The sequence below is a fragment of the Macaca thibetana genome, chromosome 14, assembly GCF_024542745.1.
Source record: "Macaca thibetana thibetana isolate TM-01 chromosome 14, ASM2454274v1, whole genome shotgun sequence".
In the NCBI taxonomy this organism is placed as follows: Eukaryota; Metazoa; Chordata; class Mammalia; order Primates; family Cercopithecidae; genus Macaca; species Macaca thibetana.
Window position 1 is genome coordinate 21,798,410 of NC_065591.1, and position 20,040 is coordinate 21,818,449.

Consider the following 20,040-nt stretch of genomic DNA (forward strand, 5'->3'; position numbering starts at 1 on the left):
TATATATATATATATATATTTTTTTTTTTTGGAAGTCCTTGTCCTTTACTGGGCAAGGAGTGAAGGAAGCAGACAGACCGGTTGGACATAGTAGGTGGGTATATAAGGACAAAATGCTACCTGAAAGCCAGCCAACCCACACTCCCCGAAATGGAGGCTAATACCCTTCAAACTCTGGGCATTGGTTGTCTTCCAGGGATAAAAGATGGGGCTCTTGTAAAGCTTCTTGTTACCCTCAACCATGGAGGCAGGTTCTGAGCTCTGGTTTTCCTACAACACTAACTCTAGTCACATAGATCTCTGGAGTGATCAAACACGGTGGAGTGGCAAGGTGAATGTTCCAAAAGGATAAGTAAAACAGGAGTCTTGACCAAGCCCTGTCACAATGTCAATGCCTGTGTATGGCCTCCCAGCCCAACCAGAAATTGACAGAGGCATGTATATGGTGAAAAGATATACATATATTTAGAATTAGCCAGCTGGACTCCATTTAGATGATCCCAGTTTCGTTGGCAACATCCACAGCACTGTAATCAGGAGCCAGTCCAACATATGCCTTCTTCTCTCCATCAGGCTGAATCAGGGTGTTGACCTTGGCCACATCCATGTCATAGAGCTTCTTCACAGCCTGTTTGATCTGGTGCTTGTTGGCTTTAACATCCACAATGAACACAAGCGTGTTGTTGTCTATCTTCTCCATGGCAGACTCAGTGGTCAGCGGAAACTTGATGATAGCAGAGTGGTCAAGCTTGTTTCTCCCGGGGGCGCTCTTCCGAAGACACGTGAGCTGCCTTCGGAGTCGCGGTGTCTTGGGCCGCCGGAAGGTGTGTGTCTTGGGCCGCCGGAAGGGGCCGCCGGAAGGTGGGTGCAGGTCTTCTTTTTTTTTGTGGCTGTGAACACCTTTCAACACTGCCTTCTTGGCTTAGCCTTCGCTTTGGCTTCGGCTTTATGAGGGGCAGGAGCTTCCTTCTTTGCTTTCGGCGCCATCTTGTGAAAAGGCTATTCAAGGTATATTTTTGATACATGGGGTAAGAGACTTAGTAACACGTGCCCAGATGAATTTCAAAATTGCTATGGAACAGTGCTTCCAATTCTTCCTCTTTTTAAATGGGAGCGACTACTACAGTTTTCTTGCCCCTGTCTCACCACTGTATGTTGGATGGGGGATGTGAGACAGAGGCAGGAAACTTATCTTTTCATTCACAGATTTCTACATCTAAAGAAGCTGTACTGGAGCAGCTGTGCCTAAGAAATCTCATACGCATCTGGACTTTAGTTAGATGAAAAGATACTGGACTCCAGGTCGATGCCATAATGAGATAAGACTTCTAAGAGAGGCGTAGGTATATTCTGCATGTGGAAGAAATGTGAATTGTTATGTTCAAAGGGCAGACTGTAGCAGACTATTTCCAAAGATAGCTACAACAATACCTTCTATCTCATGCCACTTTGCTATAGGAACTTGACATTCTCCCATCAAAAGGTAGAATATTTTCCCTTCCACTTAAATCTGAGCTGGTCCTGTGGCTTGCTTTGACCAACATAATTTGGTAGAACTGGCTGGGTGCAGTGGCTCATGCCTGTAATTCCAACACTTCGGGAGACCAAGGTGGGCGGATTGCTTGAAGCCAGGAGTTTGAGACCAGCCTGAGCAACACGGCGAAATTCCATCTCTACTTAAAATACAAAAATGAGCTGGGTGTGGTGGCACATGCCTATAATCCCAGCTTCTTGGGAGGCTGAGGTATGAGAATTGCTTAAACCCAGGAAGCAGAGGTTGCAGTGAGCCAACATGGTGCCATTGCACTCCAGCCTGGACGACAGAGCAAGACTCTGTCTCGGGAAAAAAAAAAAAAAAAAAAAAAAAAAAAAAAAAAAAGAATGTGGCAGAACTGACAGTGTATGACTTTCAGATCAAGGGCTTAAGATATCTTACAACTTCTGTTTTCACCTTGGAACAATCTCAGTACCATGTAAGGAAGCTCAACCTAGTCTAGTGAATAATGAGAGATCACATGGAAGAAAACTGAGGCTTCCTAGGTAACAACTAGTATCAAGGCCCCAGACGTGGAGGTGAGGCCATCATGAACCCTCTACCCCAGCCAGTACCATGTGGAATAGAAAAAGGTTGTCTCCAATAAGCCCTGCCTAAACTCCAGATCCACAAAATCATAAGCAATAATTTTTTTTTAATCACTAAGTTTTAGGATAGCTCATTATATAGCAGTATGTATCTAAGACACTGGAGAAAAGGCTAATCTGAATAATGGAAATGTGTGAATTCTTGAATTTTTAAAAAACACATTTCTAATATGGTGTAAGCATTCACAGTGACTTTTAGGATAACAGCCTAGGATTCATTCCTTCATACACCAAATATTTACTGAGCTTCTAATATATGTCAGGTACTGTTCTAGGCCCTGGGAAAACAGTGAATTAAAGTCCTTATGGAATTGGTATTCCAGTAAGAGGAACAAAAACAGGCCTCTAAGGATCTGCTTTAATAAGTAACATGATTTCTTATTAGCACATCAATATTGTAAGTTAGTGTTTGCCAAATAACTAAATCTAGTCTTAACTTTCTCCTTGAAATCATTACTTGGATGCTTTATCACTGTACCAGGAGCTATTTTTAGCCCAGCCTTCCTTCAGACTGAGCTAGAAAAAAAGCAAGGTCAAAATGATATAAGACCACTAGCAAATTTTGTGCACCTGAATATTCAGGTACCTTCTATGTACTAAATTTATTCTGATTTAGAGCACTAGCACTTTCTCACCTTTACTCCTGACATATCCTCTTCTGGGGCACCCTTCCCCTGCCTCCTTCACCTGGGAAACTCCTGACTCCCTCAGGTCTCACCACCATGCCAGATGTTCCTCTTTCTTCTTCCACTGCATCCTATGCATATATATATATGCATACATATACAGTATAATTTATTGTTTCTTTGTTTAACTGTCCCAACTAGATTGTTAATTCCTCCAGGGGAGGAACTGTTCTTTCATTCCTAACATAGGAATCTACATGAATAGTAAGGTAATCAATAGTAAGTGATCAATAAGTGTTTGCGAAATGAATGAGCCTTAAAACCTTGATTAAATCATCGTTCTCTTGTCTGTAGAATGGGGCTAATATTCCAAGGAGAAGATGAAACTGCAACTGCCTGGCAAATTATAAAGCATTACTCAAGTATTTTATCATTATTTACCAGACATAAGCACAAATTGCCTCTTTATAATACCCAAATTTATCCTCAAAGTAGGAAGACTTGCTATACTTAAGGACACAGAAAAGCATACCAACTTTCAAATAAAATTCGTACGCAGTAGATATAAGTTCTGGTTTGTGGTTGCTCTTGTTTTGTTTTCATCAGTCCCTCCATTTTGCAATCACCTGTTGTATGCTATCTGCATTTTAACTCAAAAGCACAGAAGAAAACCTTCAGGGTTTGAGACACATCCAAAGGGCAAATGCAATTTAATCTATGGGTTTGTTAAAAAGTCAGAGGATTTTTAAAATTAAGTTAAGTTTCAGGTTTAACCTAAACTTAACTTAATTTTCAGGCCACAATTCCTCTTCTTTTCACATAAATGTGGCTATTTGAAAACAAGGTGCTTGCATGTTATAGTACCTCAGGCAGGATTATAAAAGTTCAAAGGACTAAACAGATACACATATGCACCATCAGAGTCATAATTCAATCCCCGATACATCTATCACCTAGCAGGAGGATGTAAAATCAATGCAGTCCAACATGGTAGCCACTAGATACATGTTGCTATTAATTTAATTTTTAATTAAAATGAAACAAAATTAAAAATTCAGTTCATCAGTCACACTGGCCACATTTCAAGCTCTCAATAGCTGGTGACTACCAAACTGTACAGTGTAGATACAGAATATTTCCATCATCATAAAAAGTTCTGTTTGATAACAGTGCCTTCAATGAGTAAAACATAGGTTTCATATCAAATTACTGAGATAATTTTTTAAATATGATTTCTAATATGATTCTCTGCCTGCAATAATGAAAACAATGTGATATTTCTGAAGAAATGTTAAACAAAGGGGTAGTCTGGAAAGACATCACTTTTTCAAAGGCTGACATCATGTAAAAGTTTACATTAACATTCATTCTTTGAAATGACTAATATTCCAATTAAGGATAATTCACTTTGTTTAGCAAAGTTTTCTCACTGTAATACAGACCATTTGTTAACGCGGTGAACTCAAAATCTGAGAGAGACCAGTCAATTTAGAAAGTTAATTTTGCCAAGGTTAAAGACGCACCCATGACACAGCCTCAGAAGCTGTACCCCAAAATAGTTGGGGTACAGCTTGCTTTTATACATCTTAGGGAAGACATATACACCAATCAGTACATGTAAGATTTACATTGGTTATATCTAGAAGGGTAGGACAACTCAGTGTGGGGGAGGGGCTTCTAGGTCATAGGTAGATTTAAACATGTTGTGATCGGCAATTGGTTGAAAGAGTTATTATCAGAGAAAAAAATGTCTGGGTTAAGATAAGGGGTTGTGGAGACCAAGGTTTTTTGGTTGTTTTTTTTTATTTTTTGAGACGGAGTCTCACTCTGTCGCCAGGCTGGAGTGCAGTGGCACCATCTCAGCTCACTGCAACCTCCACCTCCCAGGTTCAAGCAATTTTCCTGCCTCAGCCTCCCAAGTAGCTGGGACTACAGGTGCACGCCACCACGCCCAGCTAATTTTTGTATTTTAGGTAGAAACGGGGTTTCACCGTGTTGGCCAGGATGGTCTCGAGCTCCTGACCTCGTGATCTGCCTGCCTCAGCCTCCCAAAGTGCTGGGATTAGAGGCATGAGCCACCGAGCCAGGCCAAGACCAAGGTTTTATCATACAGATGAAGCCTCCAAGCAGCAGACTTCAGAGAAAATAGATTGTAAATGTTTCTTATCAGACTTAAGGTCTGTGTTGATGTTAATGCCAGAGGGTTTTAATGAGGCATGTCCAACCCCTACTTCGTGGCCTGAGTCAGTCTTTCAGGTTAAATTTTAGAATGCCGTTGCTGATGAGGAAGTCCATTCAGATGGCTGCAGGGGGCTGGGAACCCTTCAAATTTTATTCTTGCTTTACAATGTGTGTCTTTATCATCACCATCTTTGAAGTTTGGGTTAAGACAGCAATTTTCTAAAAGCTTTCCCATTTGAAAAGTCTGAAAATTTTCTTCAAATTAATACATCACACTGTAAGCCAGGCATGGTGGCTCATGCCTGTAATCCTAGCACTTTGGGAGGCTAAGGTGTACAAATCACTTGTGCCCAGGAGTTTGAGACCAGCCTGGGCAACAAGGCAAAAACCCAGCTCTACTAAAAATGCAAAAATTAGTCAGGTGTGGTAGTACACATGTGTAGCCACAGCTATTTGAGAGGCTGAGGTAGGAGAATCACTTAAGCCCGGGAGGTTGATGCTACAGTAAGCCGTGATTATACCACTACACTCCAGCCTGGGCAACAGAGCAAGACCCTGTCTCCAAAAAAAAAAAAAAAAAAAAAAAAAAAACCAAATAAAGAAAAAAACACACTATAGTTTTTAAAGTACTCTATCTGCTAAAAATATAGGAAGCATACATTATTCTAATACCTGAATGTTAGTTCTGTAAAACCTAACTTTAGAATGTGCTTTTTGAATAGCTTCTTTCTAAAGATAAAATAAATATCTGTGCAAACGTAACTAAATTTATAAAATGATACACTAATCCAGTACTAAGATTTATATTTATATGCATGAAGTAGGTTCTTTTCTTTTGAAATATTAAACAAGCTTTCAAAAGCATGATTTAAAGGTAGTTTACAGAAATCCCACAAATTCAATGAAATTTTCAAAGAGTTTCTAAGAACAATGGTAAATTATTTATCTACTTTAAAAAGAATGACAACTAGTCTGGTGGCTCATGCCTGTAATCCCAGCACTTTGGGAGGCTAAGGTGGGTTGATCACTTGAGGTCAGGAGTTCAAGACCAGCCTAGCCAACACAGTGAAATCCTATCTCTACTAAAAATACAAAAATTAGCCAGGCATGGTGGCACATGCACCTGTAGTCCTACCTATTCGGGAGGCTGAGGCAGGAGAATCACTTGAACCCAAGAGGTGGAGGTTGCAGTGAGCTGAGACCGTGCCATTGCACTCTAGTCTGGGCAACAGAACAAGACTGTCTCAAATAAAAAAAATAAAAAAAATAAAAAACCCTAACAACGAAGTATTTTTGCTCTAGGCTGTCTTGCGAGGGCAAAATATGGTTCATTTCCAAATACTAGATTAAAACCCCAAAGAAATTTCATTTTAATAAAAATCGTCTTCAATATAAATCTTTAGGAAGTCTTCAGTGCTCATTAGCACCCTCTAGAGGCAGTTATAGTTCAGAATGAATCAGATCTTAAAACATAATAATTCATTATTTAAAATAAAAATAAAATATAGATGAATTATTTTTAAGGAACTTAAATCGCATATCATTTCCCCTCAAGAATTTCAAAATTGATCGCTAAATGTTCACATATCCTGCTTTTTCTAAAAGTGAGTTCACTCTGGCAGTGTCTCTGAGATATTTATGTTATTTTGCAAAAGATGGTCCAAGTAAAAGATACTACCATTTTGAAAGTCTACCATGCAAGGATCCCTGCTTTAAAACCTATAAGTCAAGTATTTTTATGTCTAATTGTCCCGAATGTGCCTAAATTTTAATAATCACTCTAACTGTAAAAAGGTTTGCAGAAGATATGCTCCATTAAAATAAGATAAAGAAGGAAACATATTTCTTGAGTATGTAGAAAACTTCAAATGACAACTCATTGTAAGGATAGTTGGCTCGGGTTTTTGTAAGAGTTAAGAAAAAGAAAGCCTCTGTTTACTGTTTCTCAACTATCACCCACTATATTCTTTTAGGGAAACGTATCTCCCAATTTCCACCAACATGAAACCATCAAGCCTCCTTTAACATTTTAGCTTCAACTGAGTGATCTAGTTCTCCCTCCCTAGAAGGGCAGAAACACAGGCAGTCTAGCATCCCCTAACCCTGGCTCCATTCCCCAGCCCAGAGTTGCACACGTACCAGCCCATGTTCTGAACATGTGCCTCTGTAACCCTCTCAGGTGCTCAGTCACACATAGTCACCATTCACACTGATGAAGCCCAGTGATCACCAAGAGATCAGGTTCAGCCCAAGCCACAGAGATCAGGCCAACTCTTTCCCTTTTCTATTCAAAAAAGGGGGGAGTCGTAGTCAATTCACAGTTTTCTGAGTGCTTTGAATATACAAATAGCAGCAAAACATTTCTTGTTTATATCCACTTAATTTAAGGTTTTCTTTAGTCTGCTCAAAAAATTTAAAAAATTTAAAGTTATTATTTGAGTTCATTCTAGGGGAGAAAAAAAATCCAATTACTCACATCTTATTAGACTTGCCTAATGTTTCAAAAACTGAATACATCCTACCAGAGGGGACAAAAGGCTGAAAAGCATTGCATCAAAGACATTAAGTCAGAGAACTGATAATATATCCTTCTTTGATTCATCAACAAACTCATAAAGAAGAGGACTTATGCATAATAGTCTTGCTCATGGGCCAGGTACAGTGGCTCACACCTGTAATCCCAGTACTTTGGGAGGCCAAAGCAGGTGGATCACCTGAGGTCAGGAGTTTGCAACCAGCCTGGCCAACATGGCAAAACCCCGTCTCTACTAAAAATACAAAACTTAGCCGGGTGTGGTGGCACGTGCCTGTAATCCCAGCTACTCGGGAGGCTGAGGCAGAAGAATCACTTGAACCTGGGAGGCAGAGGTTGCAGTGAGCCAAGATTGCACCACTGCACTCCAGCCTGGGTGACAGAGGGAGACTCTGTCTCGGGAAAAAAAAAAAAAAAAAAAAAGGCTTGTTTATGAGGGGTGAAAACAACTTCTTTCTTTTATGTAGATAAAAGCTACACAGCTTGAACTTTACCTGGCTGTGTTACATCCTCTCCTTTCTGCTCCTTCTTACCTGAGCTATTTCACTGCCCTGTGTTTTCTCCACTGGAGGGCACAGTTAGCTTAAAAAAAAAAAAAAGGTGAAATCTCATTTGGTCTGTTGTGTAGTTCCAGAAAAAGCATGGGCGAGAAAGGTTATAGTTGCTATTGGGAATGATGTTTTAGTAATATTTCGGAATTTATCTCTGTTATCCTTGAAAACCATTATAAAAGATAATCACTAATTGGCTAATAGCCAAATATGCTCCAAATATCACTATCTATGAAGTATAAATAAAAGATGAGGTAGAAAACAAGGAAGATAAAATACAATGGTAGAAATGATCCATTTTAGGCACAGAGTAACCTACATACAAATAGAAATTCTCCTTTTCAACAATAGTACACCCAGCTACTGTGGTCCCAGTAAGACATCTCCATGAGAATGTGGTATTGAACCATTCAGTTCTTTTGCAATGATAAAATTCAGATGTTCAGCAAAAATGGGGTTATTCTTATTTTTTGCATAATTATTTTAGAGTTGATCCAATGGGGATTGCAATTCAGCATTTCATTCACAGCTGCCTTTTCTTTATAAACCTAATCAGTCCTGAGGGTGTACTGCAAAATATTTTCAGTATGTTTAGGAGAAAGATTAATAAAGAGATACATAGTTACTGCCGTTCTAGATAAAGTCAATAAATGTATAGTTTTCAGAGAGATGTGTAAAACAGTAGACTACTGTTGTTTTAAAAATTGCTTTAGAATAAAACTGTTATTCATCTTCAGCTTACCAAAAAGCTTTCCAAGCTTTTATTTGTGTTAAAAATAATGTGATTACCTCTATGTTGTTACTCAGGATATCATGTTTTATTAGGCCAACTGACAAAATATTATAACTTATGCTATGGGACTGAATGTTTGCATCCCCCCAAATTCATATGTTGAAGTTTAAATCCCCAATGTGATGATATCTGGGGTGGGGCCTTTGGGAAGTAATTATTAATGGGATTAATGCCCGTACAAGAAAAGACACAAGCATGTGACGACACAATGAAAGGACAGCCATCTGCAAACCAGGAAGCATGCCCTCACCAGACATCAGAAGCCTTGATCTTGGACTTCCCAGCCTCCAGAATTTTTAGAAATAAATTTGTTTTGTTTTAGCCATCTAGTCTATAGTATTGTGTCATAGCAGCCCAAACTGACCAAGACAACTTAGTTTTTTGTTAGATAATCCACGTTAATTTTTGTAAAGTAACAAATGGGGCAAAAATAACAGGTGAGATTAAGTCTTCCAAAAAAATTATCCTAAACATCATGTATATTTAAACAAAGTATGCATGTTATTTGAGAAGTGATTCACTAAAGAAACCATAATTCTACACAATTCAATGGCTGCCAGACCCAACCTCTGCACTTCTAAGAGAAGAGGGAATTCCATTTGCCTGGTAACACAACTGATAACTCCCAATCCTTTTCCCTGCTTATTTAAATTGTGACTATCTCTCAGAAGAGAATTCTAGGCAAAGGGATAAATTAGACAAAGTTTGTGCTGTAAATACACAAGGAATGGCAAGGAGGTCAGTATGGTTGGAGTGGAGTAAAGAAATTCCATTCAAGTCTCAGTCTAAATGTCAACTTAATGAGAAAATCTTCCCTAACCATCATCCTATGTAAAGAAGCAGGGATATACACTTCCTCTCCATCCTCCTCTATTATTCTATCATCTACTTTATTTTTCTTCCTAGTACATTTCACCACCAAACTTACCAAATGTCTGCTTATTGTCCATCTTTCCTCATTAAAATGCAAGCTCCATGAGAGCAGACTTTGCCCATTTTGTTCACTGCTATGCCCCTAGGCATGGCAAAGTGTCTGACATACCAATGGTGATCAATTAATTTATTGAATCAGTTAAATAAAATAACTATGGGAGTATAGAGAGAACCTAAGAACAGATGATATAACTTCCCTGATGTTATATCTTACGCTTGATGATATATCTATGGTATATGTCATATCCTTGATATGAGGCATCAGTACCAAATAAGGGGCAGAAGTGATAGTAATATAAAAATATAACAAAAAAATAGGAAAAGAGGCATAAAACTTTCAAAATTAAAACCTGTAATAATAGCTTTCCTATTCTTCTTGTACTTGACTTTGGCCCATTATCAAAGAATCAAGATTCTTTTACTAGTCAGCATAATACTGTACCTTAAATATAGGAAAAGTTGTCTTTCCAAGACCCAGTGAGTGTTTCTCCTATAAAACTAGAAGGCAGGAAAAGAATGCACACCCACCCCCTACAACACACACACACACACACACACATACACACCCCTTCACACAGACTGAGGTCTTTTTTTTCTGTTTTGATACAGAGTCTCACTTTGTTGCCCAGGCTGGAGTGCAGTGGTGTGATCTTGGCTCACTGCAGCCCCCACCTCCCAAGTTCAAGCAATCCTTCTACCTCAGCCTCCCGAGTAGCTGGGATTACAAGCGTGTGTCCTCATGACGGCTAATTTTTGTGTTTTTAATAGAGACGGGGTTTCACCATCTTGGCCAGGCTGGTCTCTAACTCCTGATCTCAAGTGATCTGCCCACTTCGGCCTCCCAAAGTGCTGAGATTACAGGCATGAGCCACTACGCCAGCCTGAGGATTCATTTCTTTTTATCCTAGAGTCCTTTTAGACTTGGGCCTTATATTACTGCTATTAAAGATAAACAATCTCTATCTTCTTTTTTAAAGCCATATTTATACACACACACGAGGCTCTCCTGGTTCTTAAAGTCTACATCAGTAAGGACATAGCCCCACCCCACCAGGGATGCAAAGTAGAGTCCATGTCCCTGAGTTCCAAACATCTTTGCTCCAGCTTTTCAGTGACCCGGATGGTACATTTCCCCACCATTTCTATTTTAAAAATAAAGAAATCTACCAGCCTGGGCAATACAGTGAAACCCTGTCTTTACAAAAAATACAAAAATTAACAGGGAGGGATGGCATACACCTGCAGTTCCAGCTACTAGAAAGGCAGAGGTGGGAAGGATTATTTGAGCCAGGGAGGTCAAGACTGCAGTGAGCATGCCACTGCATTCCAGCCTGGGTGACAGAGCAAGACCCTATCTCAAAAAAAAAAGAAAGAGAGAGAGGGAAAGAAATTTAAATGCCATTGAATCTGTAACCTTATACTTCCCAAACCAGGAGCATCTGAAATGGATTTCACAACCTTTATATTTAACACATTAATATGGAAAAATGGCAGAGTTAAGATGATACCCCCAGGATAATGAATACAATTGACTTCTTATCGGCTTTGGAACGTAATTAGAGAGAAATATGCACAAAGGAAAGTAATGTATCCCCATATACAAGTACCCACTCAGCCTCACTTCATAGCCAGTCCTGATCCTTTTCAAATTCAATTGAACTACTTTGGGCCACAGTCCCCCAGATTACCAGGTACTTGCTAAAAATATTCAGAGTAACTAAAAGCAGAGCATCCTAAGAAACTTACTTCAAGTTAATTAAAAGCCAATATTCCTGAATCACTTGTTAATAGTTCTCAAAGAATAATGGCAATCAGACAATTCCCACATACCTCTACTCTTTGGTTTTATAAACTATACACCTGGGCACTAAAATAATTTAATGACCTGATATGGACAAGAACTCAATAACAAGCATAATCAGGAATGAGACTTTATTTATTCAGTGAGACCTGCGACCATATCCCATACAAAAGTCTTGTCCTTTCATCTGTTTCTGTATTCAAATGAATAGCAATAAATTAGGTTCACCCAAAACCCACAGGACTTTAAATCAATTATAAAATTTCATTTGAAACAAGAAAATTTCCCTCCTTTTCTGTTGAATCTGTAGCTTAGGATGCTTTCAGCTGAAACTAACAGAAATACCCTTAAAAAAAAATGGAATTTTTGGCTGGGCACGGTGCCTCATACCTGTAATCCCAGCACTTTGGGAGGCCGAGGCGGGTGGATCATGAGTTCAGGAGATGGAGACTATCCTGACTAACACGGTGAAACCCCATCTCTACTAAAAATACAAAAAATTAGCCAGACGTGGTGGCCAGCGCCTGTAGTCCCAGCTACTGGGGAGGGTGAGGCAGGAGAATGGCATGAACCCGGGAGGCGGAGCTTGCAGTGAGCCAAGACCGCACCACTACCCTCCAGCCTCGGCGACAGAGCGAAACTCTGTCTCAAAAAAAAGAAAAACAAAAAGGAATTTTTTATCTCAAAATAACAGGAAACAAAATAACAGGAAACAGGAAACAGGCACTTCCAGAGTGGGCAAACTGAGTGGGTCAGGAATAGCATCAAGGTCCCAGAAGCTTTCCAACTTTCTTCTCTGCGATCTCAGGGTGTTGGTTCTTTCCCCAGTTTATCCCGTCTGATCTTTAAGGTGGCTGCAGGTATCCCATTCTCACATAATAACACGCTCTCTTCTGCCTCTTCTTTTTTTTTTTTTTTTTTTTTGAGATGGAGTTTCGCTCTTGTGGGCCAGGCTAGAGTGCAATGGCGCAATCTCGGCTCACCGCCACCTCCGCCTCCCAGGTTCAAGCGATTCTCCTGCCTCAGTCTCCCTAGTAGCTGGGGTTACAGGCATGTGCCACCACGCCCAGCTAATTTTGTATTCTTCTGCCTCTTCTTAAGGCTGGGAAAGTCTTCTCAGAATCTCTCCCTCCAGCAAATCTCCTCTCACATCTCATTGTCCAGAACTGCCATATGCATGCTCCTAAACCAACCACTAGCAAGAGGAAAGAAATCACCAAAATAAGCTTAAGCTAATCAAGATTGGTCAACTTTTCCTGAAGTATATGATTATACGGTACCTATACAAATGTGGGATTCTGCCAACTAGCAACCAACTAAATTTGCCACATCTTCCCCAAGTGTTGTAGTCACTCTGTGCTGAGGAGACCATGCAGAAATCATCTCTCATTCAGTAGATCAGAATTAAATTAGAAACAAGAAGAGATTAATTCATACTTTAACACAAACACAAACCTACAAGGTTCGTTCAGTATTTAGTCAGCAGTCATTTGTATTTACTGAAAATACCTAAAACAAGCTAATCCATCAACTACCCTAAGAGGTTGCAGAAACTTTACTCACAAAGAAAGTACACATCAACTACATCAATTTATACCTCTAATCTACTATATTTTAAAAATTATCTCCTGGAATTAAGTGCTTTTCTACCTTTTCATCAGGCTTACTTTGTTGCTTTGCTTAAAGAAAATGAAATCTAAGGCAAATATTGCGATGGGAATTACAGCTAAGCTAGCAGTGCCTTGCCCATATCTCCTCTGACCATACCACTGTGGAGCACATTCCAAATGCATCTCTTTGCCCAAGGACTTTGTGCCTACATCAAAAATGAAGAAAAACTTCAAATAAACCATCTAACAATGCATCTTAAAGAACTAGAAAAGCAAGAGCAAACCAAACCCAAAATTAGTAGAAGAAAAGAAATAATAAAGATCAGAGCAGAAATAAATGAAATGGAAAAAAAAAAATACAAAAGATCAATGAAACAAAAAGTTTTGTTTTTTTTTTTTAAGTTAAAACTGATAAACCTTTAGCCAGACTAAGAAAAACAGAGAAAGATACAAATAAATAAAAAATGATAAAGGAAACATTACAAATGATACTGCAGAAATTCTAAAAATCATAAGTACAAGTTACTCATTGGCTACAATGAGTAACTAGATGCCAATAAATTGGAAGATCTAGAAGAAATGGACAAATTCCTAGACACATACAACCTACCAACATAGAACCAGAAAGAAATCCAAAACCTAAACAGACCTATAACAAGAAATGAGACAGAAGCTGTAATAAAAAGTCTCCCACTAAAGAAAAGCACAGGATTGGATGGGTTCACTACCGAATTCTACTATTAGAATATTTAAAGAAGTTAAATTCTATTTCTACTATTAGAAATATTTAAAGATGACATAATACCAATCCTTCTCAAACTATTCTGAAAAATAGAAGAGGAGGGAATACTTCCAAACTCTTTCTATGAGGCCAGTATTACTCTGATATCAAAACTAGACAAAGGCACATCAAAAAGAAGGAGAAGGAGGAAGGAGGAAGGAGGAAGGAGGAAGGAGGAAGGAGGAAGGAGGAAGGAGGAAGGAGGAGAAGGAGAAGGAGAAGGAGAAGGAGAAGGAGAAGGAGAAGGAGAAGAAGAAGAAGAAGAAGAAGAAGAAGAAGAAGAAGAAGAAGAAGAAGAAGAAGAAGAAGAAGAAGAAGAAGGCGGCGGCTACAGGCAATTATCTCTGATGAATACTGATGCAAAAATTCTCTTCAATCTTTTGGCTTCCCTGGGCCAAATTGGAAGGAGAAGAATTATCTTGGGCCACACATAAAATACACTAATATTAACAATAGCTGATGAGCTAAAAAAAAAAAAAAAAAAAAAAAAAGAAAAAGAAATGCAAAAAAAACTCATGTTTTAGAAAGTTTACAAATTTGTGTTGGGCCACATTCAAAGCCATCCTGGGCCACATGTGGCCCATGGGCTGCAGATCGGACAAGCTTGCATTAGAAAGATCCATCATGACCAAGTGGGATTTATCCCTGGGATGCAAGGATGGTTCAACACACACAAATCAATGAATGTGATACATCATATCAACAGAATAAAGGATAAAAACCACATATTCCTTTCAGTTAATGCTGAAAAAGCATTTTATAAAATTAAATATCACTTCATGATAAAAAACCTTCAAAAAACTGGGTATAGCAGGAACATACCTCAACAGCCCCTAAGCCAGCATTATACTGAATGGGGAAAAACTGAAAACTTTTCCTCTAAGATCTGGAACATGATAAAGATGCTGACTTTCACCACTGTTATTCAACATAGTACTGGAAGTCCTAGCTAGAGCAGTTGGACTAGAAAAATATATAAAGGACATCCAAGTTGGAAAGGAAGAAGTCAAATTGTCCTTATTTGGAGATGATGTAATCTTACATTTGGAAAAACCAAAAGACTCCATGAGAAAACTATTAATATTAGAACCGATAGACAAATTCAGTAAAGTTGCAGATACAAAATCAACATACAAAAATAAGTAGCATTTCTATATGCCAACAGTGAACAATGTGAAAAGAAATTAAAAAGTAATCCCCTTTATAATAGCCACCCATGAAATTAAATGCCTAGGAAATAACCAAAGAAGTGAAAGATCTCTATAATAAAAACTATAAAACACTGATGAAAGAAATTAAAGAGGACACCAAAAAATTGGAAGATATTCCATGTTCATGGATTGGAAGAATTGATATTGTTAAAATGTCCATACTACCCAAAGCAATCTACCGATTCAATGTAATCCCTATCAAAATACCAATAATGTCCTTCACAGAAATAGAAAAAACAATCCTAAAATTTATACAGAACCACAAAAGAGCCAGAACAGCCAAAGCTATCCTAAGCAAAAAGGACAAAACTGGAAGAATCACATTACCTGACATCAAATTATACTATAGAGCTATAACAACTAAAACAGCATGGTATGGGCATAAAAGCAGACACAGTGACCAATGCAACACAATGGAGAACCCAGAAACAAATCCACACATCTACAGTGAACTCATTTTCAACAAAGGTGCCAAGAATATATACTGAGGACAGTCTCTTGAATAAATGGTGCTAGGAAAACTGGATACCTATATGTAGAAAAATGAAAACCAGACCCCCTATCTCTTGCCATATGCAAAAATCACATCAAAATGGATTAAAGACTTAAATCTAAGACCTCAAACTATGAAACTACCACAAGAAAACATTAGAGTAAATCTCAAGGACATAAATCTGGGCAAAAATTTCTTGAGCAATACCCTACAAGCACAGACAACCAAAGCAAAAATGGACAAATGGGATCACATCAACTTAAAAAGCTTCTGCTTTGTAAGCAGAATCAAATACAATCAAAGTGAAGAGACAACCCACAGAATGGGAGAAAATATTTGCAAACTACCCATCTGACAAGGGATTAATAATCAGAATATATAAGGAGCCTAAACAACTCTACAGGAAAAAATCTAATAATCCAATCAAAAATGGGCAGAATATGTGTACAGACATTTCTCAGAGGACAGACAAATGTCAAACAGGCATATGAAAAGGTGCTCAACATCACTGATCATCAGAGAAATGCAAATCAAAACTACAATGAGATATTATCTCACCTCAGTTAAAATGGCATATATCCAAAAGACAGGCAATAACAAATGCTGGCAAAGATGTGGAGAAAAGGAAACCCTTGTATACTGTTGGTGGGAATGTAAATTAGTACAACCACTATGGAGAACAGTTTGGAGCTTTCTCAAAAAATTAAAAATTGAGCTACCATTTGATCCAGCAATCCCACTGCCAGGTATACACTCAAAATAAAGGAAATCAATATATCTAAGAGATATCTGCACTCTTATGTTTGCTGCAGCACTGTTTACAATAGCTAAGATTTGGTAGCAACCTAAGTGTCCATCAACAGATGAATGGATAAAGAAAATGTGGTACATGTACACAATGGAGTTCTATTCAGCCATAAAAAATAATGAGATCCAGTCATTCACAACAACATGGATGGAACTGGAGATCATATATTAAGTGAAATAAGCCAGGCATATAAGACAAACATTGTGTGTTCACTTACTTGTGGGCTCTAAAACTCAAAACAATTGAACTCATGGACAGACAGCAGAAGGATGGTTACTAGAGGCTAGGAAGGGTAGTGGGGGACTGGGAGGGAGGTAGGGATGGTTAATGGGTACAAAAAAAAAGAAATACAAAGAATGATTAAGACCTACCATTTGATAGCAGCACAACATGGTGACTGTAGTCAATAATAACTTAATTGTACATTTTTGTTAGTAATTCAAAAGATAAAAGGTTGAGGGAATGAATACCCCATTCTTCACGATGTGATTATTTCACATTGCATGCTGTATCAAAATATCTCATGTACTCCAAAAATATATACACCTACTATGTACCCACGAAAATTACAAATTAAAATATATATATATATATATATAAAAATAAATAAATAAGGATGTTCCCTGGTGGCTGAAGCCAGCAATGCCAAGTACATGGTAGACTAGAAGTCCTAGGGAATTCATGCTCCTTCCCATCAACAGCCCTCATCCAGTGACTAAGGCCACTGGTGTATAAATACCCAAACTTCCCAGCCCCTCAGATAAGAGTTCTGAAACTTGAGTTCTGCTCTAGCTCCAGAGTTATTGTGTGGGCTAAAGCTCCAGTGGGCCACAGTGCTTGATAATGCCCTGTGAATATAAACCATAGCTGGGTAAGATGATATCTCACTGTGGTTTTGACTTGCATTTCTCTGATGATCAGTGATGTTGAGCACCTTTTTATATGCCTGTTTGCCATTTGTATGTCTTGAGAAATGTCTGTTCAAACCTTCTGTCCATTTTTTGATCGGATTATTAGATTTTTGGCCAAATTGGCCGAATTCCCTTCTCTGTCTCCTCCCTACTGGTGTTTCTTGGGATCACCTTTCAAATAAACTGAACTTGAATCTGTGTCTCAACATCTGCTTCTGGGAGAACCCAAACTAAAATAGGAACACAAGAGAAGGGAAAAATAAATGTCTCCATTTGCACTAACATTAACAAACAATTTGAAAAAAAAAAAAAAAAAAAAAAGTGATTCACAATTTTCAAATATACATATTTTGAAGCCAAAATTATTAGAAGATTTGGATATATACTCCTTAGCATTTTAAAAAAATTGATTCAAAGTACATTCTGGAAAATATTTCCTCATTTCAAAGATGATACTTTTGCTATGGGTATCTAAAAGGTACTATTATCTCATTAACATCATAATTCATCAGAATCTAGCTTAAATAAAAATGAGAACATTCCTTTCTCACTTCCCTAGAGGAAAAAATGAAAAATGAGAATAATAAAAAGCCTTTAGCTAAAGAAAAAGAACTCTAAATATCTTTTAGCATGAGATGGGAACAGTGGGGTATTGAGTGAGAAATGACAGGAACTTATAATCATCTCTCATAATAATGCTTATAATAAAATAATGGGACTTTAAACAGTTATGTCAAGCTATGAAAGTCTTCCAATTATACCATAGAGAAATGATACTTCACTAACAATAATTTAACTATATCTTTAATCCACTGTAGTAACTAACCATACATACCTTTTGTATACGTTAAAAATAAAGTTGAAGCTTAAGGCATCTCTTTAAAATACAATTAGTGGTTAAGTTAGTTAAACTTTTAATTTAGAAACAAGCTTACATTAACAAAAATTGCTTTAAAAAATCTGTTTTAGGTATGTTATAAAATTGATATATATTAGATAATCACATCAAGAGACTCAGGTGTTGATCACAGCAAAGTTGCAACAGATCCCAAAATAAATCTTGAAGCAACCTGAACCTCACACAAGCTGATCAACTCATGAGACAATTCTATTTTTAGGTTTCGAATTGAAAGGGGAAGAGAGGAAAAGGCCCAATGCCTTTGTATGTGCACAACGCTTTGTACTTTCTGCCACACTTCCAAAGACTCTTAATATCTTAGACAAAGTGGGGATTTGTTAACACATTTGACAGATGGAAAAAAACAGAATAGCTGATTGAAGATTCCACACTAATAAGTGCCAAAGGTGGGAAGGTAAGATATGAACTCAGGTCCTGTGATAATCCTGTACCCGTTTTTTCCACTATACCTCCTGCCCAAAGAGAAAAAAGCAAACTGATTGACCCAACTACAGCAATATGTGCTACATGGAATACACTCAACTTATTAAAAAATAACATTTTCCTTTTCCTAAACTATTACATGCTGAGGCACCAAACTTTTCTATAGACTATAAAATATAGCATATAATTTAGAACAACTTAAATGATGGCTACACCAAAGGACTTAGGCTCAGCTTGGTGCGAATCTACAGTAAGACTGATATCCACATAGAACCTGTCAGAAATCAACCTCATTATTTTTTCCCAAAGTCTGCTCCTTCTCTTGCTGTTTATGTCAGTGCCCAGAGCTCAGACACCTCACAGTCCTTTTGGACTCTGCTGTCTCCCTAAGCCTCACAACCATAAGTTTATGACAAGGGCCCATGACTTTACCTCCTATCTCTTTCTTGTCTGACTCCCTCTCCCAGTCCCTGTCTCAGTTTCCTTAATCCAAGCCACCACCACCCAATGCCTGGTTTACCATCACCAGTCTCCTGCTGGTCTCCCCACCTCCTGAGCTGCTGCCTCCACATCCATTCTCCAAAATGCCAGAGTAAACTGTCCTAAGTACAAACTTGATCATGACACTCTACTGCTTAAAATCTTTCAACAACTTCCCACTGTCCTTAGGATAAACAAACTCTTACTGTAGATTCAAGGGCCTGTAGGATCTGGCCCCCTGCCTACATTTCTCTAGTCTTATCTCTTGCCTCTCTCCTCTCAGGATTCTCAGCCCCAGCTCTCCCAACCTTCTTTTAGAAAAGCTTCCTGAAATGTTCTGTTTCCTCAAGGTCTTCACCCAAGGTGTTCTCACTGCTTGAAATAGTCCCCTGTCCTCCAACCCCCCTCACCTGCCCATCTCTAATTTATCAATGCCATTTAGCATAGTGGCTAAGAGAGGAAATTGAGGAGACAGACTTCAGTTCAAAGCCCAGGTGCTCCTCCACTTACTGTGTGACTTTGGGAAAACTGCTTGACCGCTCTATATTTTAGCTCTCTTTTCCTAAAACAGGGATATTAATAGGATCTATCTTATCAAATTACATGCAGACTAAATGAGTCAATTAAGATATTTAGAAAAGTACCTGGAACATGGTAAGCTTTTTAATAAACATTATGTCTTATTACCATTATGAACATCATCATCATCTACTTTTCTTCCACATATTGGATTAAATGTTGCTTCTTCCAGAAAACCTTCCTTAAGCCCCTGAACTAGGTTAGTGCCCCCATAGCCGGCTCCTATTAACACTTTATGGACCTGCTTATATAATGTCTGTGGCTT

At 38.3% G+C, this 20,040-nt stretch overlaps 1 protein-coding gene and 1 pseudogene across 1 annotated transcript in view; both read right to left on the reverse strand.

Moving 5' to 3' along the window:
• HSD17B12 (hydroxysteroid 17-beta dehydrogenase 12) overlaps positions 1 to 20,040 on the reverse strand; it is a 168,507-nt gene that overhangs the window by 130,835 nt on the left and 17,632 nt on the right. The gene's annotated exons all lie outside the window — the stretch shown is intronic.
• On the reverse strand, positions 19 to 1,867 carry LOC126935989 (60S ribosomal protein L23a-like; annotated as a pseudogene).